We start from the raw sequence: 8,313 nt of genomic DNA, 5'->3' as shown, positions 1-8,313 counted from the left end.
CTTGAAGCCTATTTCCTCCATTTGGAGACCCCTGGCCTTCCTGCCTGTTAACCCTCTCAGTATCATCTGCATTATTTGAGGTTGGTGATATTTCTCCCAGCAATCTTGATTCCAGCTTATGATTCATCCAGACCATCATTTCTCATGATGTCCCCTGCACAGAAGATAAATAAGCAGGATGACAGTAGATAACCTTGTCATATCCTTTCCTGATTTTGAACTAGTCACTTCTTCTGTGTTCGGTTCTAACTGTTGCTTCTGGACCCGCATACAGGTTTCTCAGAAGACAGGTAAGGTGTTCTGGTACTCCCATCTCTTTAAGAATTTTCCTCATTTTGTAGTGATCCACATAGTCAAAGGCTTTAGAGTAGTTAATGAAGCACATGTTTTTATGGAATTTCCTTGCTTTCTCCATTATCCAAAGACTGTTGGCTATTTAATCTCTGGTTCCTCTGCTTCTTTGAAACCCAGCTTGTGCATCTGTAAGTTCTCAGTTCACATACTTCTGAAGCCTAGCACATGTGTCTTAGTGTTAAATAAAATATTAATCTACTCAGTGAAAGAAACCAGTCTGAAAAGGCAAAAACTGTGATTTCAACTAATGATATTTTGTAAAAGGCAAAACTATGGAGGTAACATAAATATTAGTGGTTGTCAAGGGGTTGGGGATGGCAGTCAGGATGTATAGGCAGAGCACAGTGGCTTTTTAAAATACTTTCATGATATTATAATGAATATGTTTTAAATTTTTCTGAACATATAGAAAGTACAGAACGAAGAGTGATCCTAAAATAAACTATGGCCTTTGAGTTATTATTGGTCACTGTAGGTTAATCCTTGGTTAAAATTATATATATATATATATATATATATATATATATATGTACCATTCTGCTGAGTGATGTTGATAATGTGGGAGACTGTGTATGTGTGGTGGCAGGGTGTGAGGCAAATATTTTCCTTTCCTTTTAATTTTACTGTTACCCCAAAAGTACTCCACAATAAAAGTATTAAAAAGAAAGGTTATTCCTTTTCTTTCTGACAGTCTTTGAGCTGAGACATTAATTTGTCCTGCTTTGGCCTTGGAATTGGACTGGAACTTACAATTGGCATTCTTGGGTCTACAGCTTGCTGACTGCAGATTTTTAAATTCTCAGCCTTCACAATTGCAGAGCACTTTTCCTATAATAAATCCCTGTAGTAGTTTTGAAACATTTACATTACCATGTGTAAAATAGATAGCCAGTGGGGATTTGCTGTATGATGCAGGGAACTTAAACTGGTTGTTCTGTGACAACAAAAAGGGATGGGATGGAGTGGGACAGAATAGGAGGGAGGTTCAAGAGGGAGGGGACATATGTATAGCTATGGCTGCTTCATGTTGATATATGGCAGAAGCCAACACAATATTGTAAAGTAGTTATCCTCCAATTAAAAAGTAAGTTAAAAACAACAACAACAACAAAAACTGAGGAGGCAAAAAATCTGAAAAAGTTGAGAAAAGAGCAAGTGTAGTAAAATAGAAAATAGTACAATACAAGCATGATAGAAAATAATCCAACTATAACAATAAACACTTTGTGTATAAATGGCTTAAATATACTAATTAAAATACAGAGTTTTAAAGAATGTATGAAAATACAAAGCACAGCTATATTTTGTCTATAAGAAACCACTTTATTTGTAGAGACACTGAAAGGTTAATAGTGAAGTAGCAAAGACAGTTATACCATGTTAATCAAGAGAAACCTGGGTTAACTGTATTAACTTTAGAGGAAGCAGAATTCAGAAATAGAGGAAAACAACAGAATGGAAAAGACTAGAGACCACTTCAAGAAAATCGGAGATATCAAAGAAACATTTTATGCAAGGATAGGCACAATAAAAAATGGAAATGGTGAAGGCTGAAGAGAAGCAGCAGACATTAAGATGTAGCAAGACTACACAGAAGAACTATACAAGAAAGGTCTTAATGACTCAGATAACAGATGGTGTTGCAAATCAGCTAGAGCTGGACATCCTGGAGTGTGAAGTCAAGTGGACCTTAAGCTAGTGGAGATGATGGAATTCCAGTTGAGCTATTTAAAGTCCTAAACGATGCTGCTGCTAAAGGGCTGTACTCAATATGTTGCCAAATTAAAAAACCCAACAGTGACCACAGGACTGGAAAAGGTCAGTTTTCATTCCAAAAAAGGACAATGCCAAAGAATGTTCAGACTACTGTACAATTGTGCTCATTTCATATGCTAGAAAGTTTATGCTCAAAACCCATCAAGCTGTGCTTCAGCAGTATGCGCACTATGAACTTCCAGATGTACAAACTGGATTTAGAAAAGGCAACGGAACCAGACAGAGATCAAATTGCCAACAGTTGCTGAATCATGGAGAAAGCAAGGGAGTTCCAGAAAAATGTTTACTTCTTTTTCATTGACTACACTAAAGCCTGCACGGATCACAACAAACTGTGGAAAATTCTTAAAGAGATGGAAATACTAGACCACCTTACCTGTCTCCTGAGAAAACCGTATTCTGGTCCAGAAGCAATAGTTAGCAATGGACATGAATAACTGACTGGTTCCAAACTGGGAAAGGAGTACATCAAGGCTGTATATTATCACCCTGCTCATTTAACTTCTATGAAGAATACATAATGAAAGTGCCAGGCTTGATGAATCACAATCTGTAGTTAAGATTGCTAGGAGAACGCTTTCTTGCTGGCTGAGTGATAAACAATTTGCTTGCCAATGCAGGAGACACAGGTTTGATCCCTTGTCCATGAAGATCCCACATGCCACAGAGCAATTCAGTTTGTGTGCCACAACTATTGAGCCTGTGCTCTGAGTCCGAGAACCACAACTATTAAGCCCACAGGCCTCAACTACTAAAGCCTGTGTGCTCTGGGGCCCAGTGCTCTGCAACAGAAACCACCACAATGAGAAGCCCATGCACTGCAAGTAGAGTGTAGCCCCTGCTTGCCACAATGAGAGAAAAGTCCAAATAGCAACAAAGACCCTGCACAACCAAAAATAAAAATAAATTAATTAATTAAATTATTTTAAAAAATTCTGAGAGAACTACCAAAAACCTTAAGATATGCAGATGACACCACCCTTAACGGCAGAAAGTGATGGAAATTAAAAAGTCTCTTGTTGAGGGTGAAAGAAGAGAATGAAAAAGTTCGCTTAAAACTCAACATTCACAAATTTAAGATCACCACATCTGGTTGTATCACTTCATGGCAAATAGATGGGGAAAAAGTGGAAGTAGTGACAGATTTTCTTTTCTTGGGCTCCAAAATCACTGCAGACAGTGACTGCAGCTATGAAGTTAAAAGACACTTGCACCTTTGAAGGAAGCTATGGCAAACCTAGATAGCATATTAAAAAGCAGAGCTATCACTTTGCCAACAAATGTCCATATAGTCAAATGTATGGTTTATCCAGTAGTCATGTATGGATGTGAGAGTTGGACTATAAAGAAATCTGAGCACCAAATAATTGATGATTTTGAACTGTGATGTTGGTGAAGACTCTTGAGAGTCCCTAGGCCTGCAAGGAAATCAAAGCAGTCAGTCCTAAAGGAAATCAATCCTGAATATTCACTGGAAGAACTGATGCTAAATTTGAAGCTCCAGTACTTTGGGCACCTGATGGGAAAAACTTACTCATTGGAAAAGAATCTGATACTTGAAAAGACTGAAAGCAATAGGAGAAGGGGGCAGGAGAGGATGAGGTGCCTAGATAACACCACCAAATCAATGGGCTTGAATTTGAGCAAACTTTGGAAGAGAGTGGAGGACAGAGGACCCTGTCCTTGGTGCAGTGCATGGGATCACAAAGAGTCAGACATGATTTATCAACTGAACAACAAAAAGCAGATTAAAAGTAAATAGCAAAAACCAGAGAATAAATAAATGAAATAAAAAACAAAAAACAATCAGTAAATCTAAAATTGTTTCTTTGAAAAGTTTAAGAAAATAGAGAAATCTCTATCTAGGATAACCAGAAATAAAAGACAGAAGACACACATTGCTAATATCACAAATGAAATAATCACACTGGCTCTTGCATCTTCATTTCTAATATCATTTCCCAATAAAGAGAACCATTTGTTGTTGTTGCTGTTGTCGTTTTAAGAAGTTGATGATTCTAGGGCTACAGCAGGAGTACTTTGTATGAGTCTGGAACATTGTTTAGGCTGTAAAACATCAGTTCAGTCCTCAGGTGTGTCTGACTTTTTGTGATCCCATGGACTGCAGCATGCCAGGCTTCCCTGCCCATCACCAACTCCCAGAATTGCTCAATCTCATGTCTGTCGAGTTGGTGATGCCACCCAACCATCTCATCCTCTGTTATCCCCTTATCCTCCTGCCTTCAATCTTTCCCATCATTAGGGTCTTTTCTAGTGAGTCAGTTCTCCCCATCAGGCCAAAGAATTGGAGTTTCAGTTACAGCATCAGTCTTTACAATGAATATTCAGGACTGATTACCTTTAGGATTGGCTGGTTTGCTCTCCTTGCAATCCAATGGACTCTCAACAGTCTTCTCCAACAGCACAATTCAAAAGCATCCATTTTTCAGCACTCAGCTTTCTTTATGGTTCAGCTCACATCCATACATGACTACTGGAAAAACCATAGCTTTGACTAGACGGAACTTTGTTGACAAAGTAATGTCTCTGGTATTGAATATGCTGTCTAGGTTGGTCATAGCTTTTCTTCCGTGGAACAAGTCTCTTTTAATTTCATGGCTGCAGTCACCATCTGCAGTGATTTTGGAGCACCCCCCCAAAAAAAAGTCTGTCACTGTTTCATTGTTTCCCCATCTATTTGCCACAAAAATATGGGACCCAATCCCATGATATTAGTATTTTGAATGTTGAGTTTTAAGCCAGCTTTCTCACTCTCCTCTTTCACTTTGATTAAGAGGCTCTTCAGTTCCTCTCTGCTTTATGCCATGAGGGTCATGTCATATGCATTTCTGAGGTTATTGATATTTCTACTGACAAATCCTGGCAGTCTGGAAAACATGGATTTGCTTCAAATATTTTTAAAAAGGTGGGGGAAAAAAAACCTTGAATGGAGGGATTATGTCAAAGGGACATAAGGGGAAATTAAGGTATTCCAAATGGCTGTATCACTTCATGGGAAATAGATGAGGAAACAGTGTCAGATTTTATTTTGGGGGGCTCCAAAATCACTACAGATGGTGGTTGCAGCCATGAAATTAAAAGATGCTGACTCCTTGGAAGGAAAGTTATAACCAACCTAGATAGCATATTCAAAAGTAGAGATATTACTTTGCCAAAAAACGTCCATCTAGTCAAGGCTATGGTTTTTCCTGTGGTCATGTATCGATGTGAGAGTTGGACTGTGAAGAAAACTGAGCACCGAAGAATTGATGCTTTTGAACTGTGGTATTGGAGAAGACTATTGAGAGTCCCTTAGACTGCAAGGAGATCCAACCAGTCCATTCTGAAGGAGATCAGCCCTGGGATTTCTTTGGAAGGAATGATGCTAAAGCTGAAACTCCAGTACTTTGGCCACCTCATGCCAAGAGTTGACTCATTTTAAAAGACTCTGAATCTGGGAGGGAACTGGGGGCAGGAGGAGAAAGGGACGACAGAGGATGAGATGGATGTATGGCATCACTGACTCGATGGACGTGAGTCTGTGTAAACTCCGTTAGTTGGTGATGGACAGGGAGGCCTGGCGTGCTACAATTCATGGGGTTGCAAAAAGTCAGACACGACTGAGCGACTGAACTGAATGGCTGTATCTGTTTTTAGTTCAGTTCAGTTCAGTCACTCAGTCATGTCCAATTCTTTGCGACCCCATGAATCACAGCTCGCCAGGCCTCCCTGTCCATCACCAACTCCTGAAGTTCACCCAGACTGACGTCCATCAAGTCAGTGATAACATCCAGCCATCTCATCCTCTGTCATCCCCTTCTCCTCCTGCCCCCAATCCCTCCCAGCATCAGAGTCTTTTCCAATGAGTCAACTCTTCGAATGACGTGCCCAAGGTACTGGAGTTTCAGCCTTAGCATCATTCCTTCCAAAGAAATCCCAGGGCTGATATCCTTCAGAATGGACTGGTTGGATTTCCTTGCAGTCCAAGGAACTCTCAAGAGTCTTCTCCAACACCACAGATCAAAAGCATCAATTCTTCGGCATTCAGCCTTCTTCACCCTCCAACTCTCTCATCTATACATGACCACTGGAAAAAACCATAGCCTTGACTAGACGAACCTTTGTTGGCAAAGTAATATCTCTGCTTTTGAATATGCTATCTAGGTTGGTCATAACTTTCCTTCCAAAGAGTAAGCGTCTTTTAATTTCATGGCTGCAGTCTCCATCTACAGTGATTTTGAAGCCCCCAAAAATAAATCTAACACTGTTTCCACTGTTTACCCTTCTATTTTCCATGAAGTGATGGGACTGGATGCCATGATCTTCGTTTACTGAATGTTGAGCTTTAAGCCAACTTTTTCACTCTCCTCTTTCACTTTCATCAAGAGGATTTTTAGTTCCTCTTCACTTTCTGCCATAAGGGTGGTGTCATCTGCATATCTGAGGTTATTGATATTTCTCCCGGAAATCTTGATTCCAGCTTGTGCTTCTTCCAGCCCAGCGTTTCTCATGATGTACTCTGCATATAAGTTAAATAAGCAGGGTGACAATATACAGCCTTGATGTACTCCTTTTCCTATTTGGATCCAGTCTGTTGTTCCATGTCCAGTTCTAACTGTTGCTTCCTGACCTGCATACAAATTTATCAAGAGGCGTATCAGGTGATCTGGTATTCCCCTCTCTTTCAGAATTTTCCACAATTCATTGTGATCCACACAGTCAAAGGCTTTGGCATGGTCAATAAAGCAGAAATACATGTTTTTCTGGAGCTCTCTTGCTTTTTCCATGATCCAGCAGATGTTGGCAATTTGATCTCTGGTTCCTCTGCCCTTTCTAAAACCAGCTTGAACATCATGAAGTTCACAGTTCACATATTGCTGAAGCCTGGCTTGGAGAATTTTGAGCATTGCTTTACTAGCGTGTGAGATGAGTGCAATGGAGCGGTAGTTTGAGCATTCTTTGGCATTGCCTTTCTTTGGGATTGGAATGAAAACTGACCTTTTCCAGTCCTGTGGCCACTGCTGAGTTTTCCAAATTTGCTGGCATCTTAAGTGCAGCACTTTCACAGCATCATCTTTCAGGATTTGGAATAGCTCAACTGGAATTCCATCACCTCCACTAGCTTTGTTCATAGTGATGCTTTCTAAGGCCCACTTGATTTCACATTCCAGGATGTCTGGCTCTAGGTCATTGATCACACCATGGTGATTATCTGGGTCGTGAAGATCTTTTTTGTACAGTTCTTCTGTGTATTCTTGCCACCTCTTCTTAATATCTTCTGCTTCTGTTAGGTCCATACCATTTCTGTCCTCTCTGTATTAGGAACAAAATTAATGAAGTGTTAAATTATGAACCATAGTATAAAAGCAATATCCCAGAGTCCATGTTGATATGAATTAATGATTTAATAAATGAATAATTCAGGGGTAAGAGACAAGTCTCTCTTGCAGAAGAATTTCAAATGATTTATGAAGATACTCCACCACAACGTAAAGGATTACTATTTCCCACTCCTCACATGTGGACTGGTGTAGACTAACTTCAACATGGAGAAACCTGGTAAACTCTCCTCAATCAGGTCATGAAGTTCAGTATCAATAGTGATTAGTCCTTCTTTATTTTTCTTTCTTTTTTTTTTTTTTTAAGTCTTTCTTATAGTATGTACCCTTGTTGTGATGCCAGTGATAGTTGATGTTTTTATGGTTTTCCCAAATTCACTTAGCCATGTTAGAGGAAAGAGGAAGAAGCCTTGGCAGGAATTTCTAATTATATTCTTAGATACCTGGAAGGAAAATTCACACAGTGCACAAAGATTAAGGACTATATTGATGTAAATAAACTACAAAGGTGGGAAATTGCAGCAATTTTGTAGAGCATGTAAAGAATTTTCTGTTTAATATGAGTAACATGAAATCAGGGAAAAGCTACAACAGGGTTTTGTCCCTATTTAACCTGATTAAGGATTTCATACACAAAGATGAAACTTCATGGTGTGTCAATAAAATTAGGGAAAATGAGAACACACAGGAGTATCTAGTTTACAAACATAGAGGGACCTCAACATAATTGTTACATAAATTAATTCTTAAGACAAATTGTCACCAATGGATTTTCCTCAGTATAGTGTTTTACCTATCAAAATATTATAACATCTTAGATCCTTTTTTATACTTTGGGTTTGAG

This window comes from Bos taurus, chromosome 6, assembly GCF_002263795.3.
Source record: "Bos taurus isolate L1 Dominette 01449 registration number 42190680 breed Hereford chromosome 6, ARS-UCD2.0, whole genome shotgun sequence".
NCBI lineage: Eukaryota > Metazoa > Chordata > Mammalia > Artiodactyla > Bovidae > Bos > Bos taurus.
Note: the sequence above shows the minus strand (reverse complement) of the source record.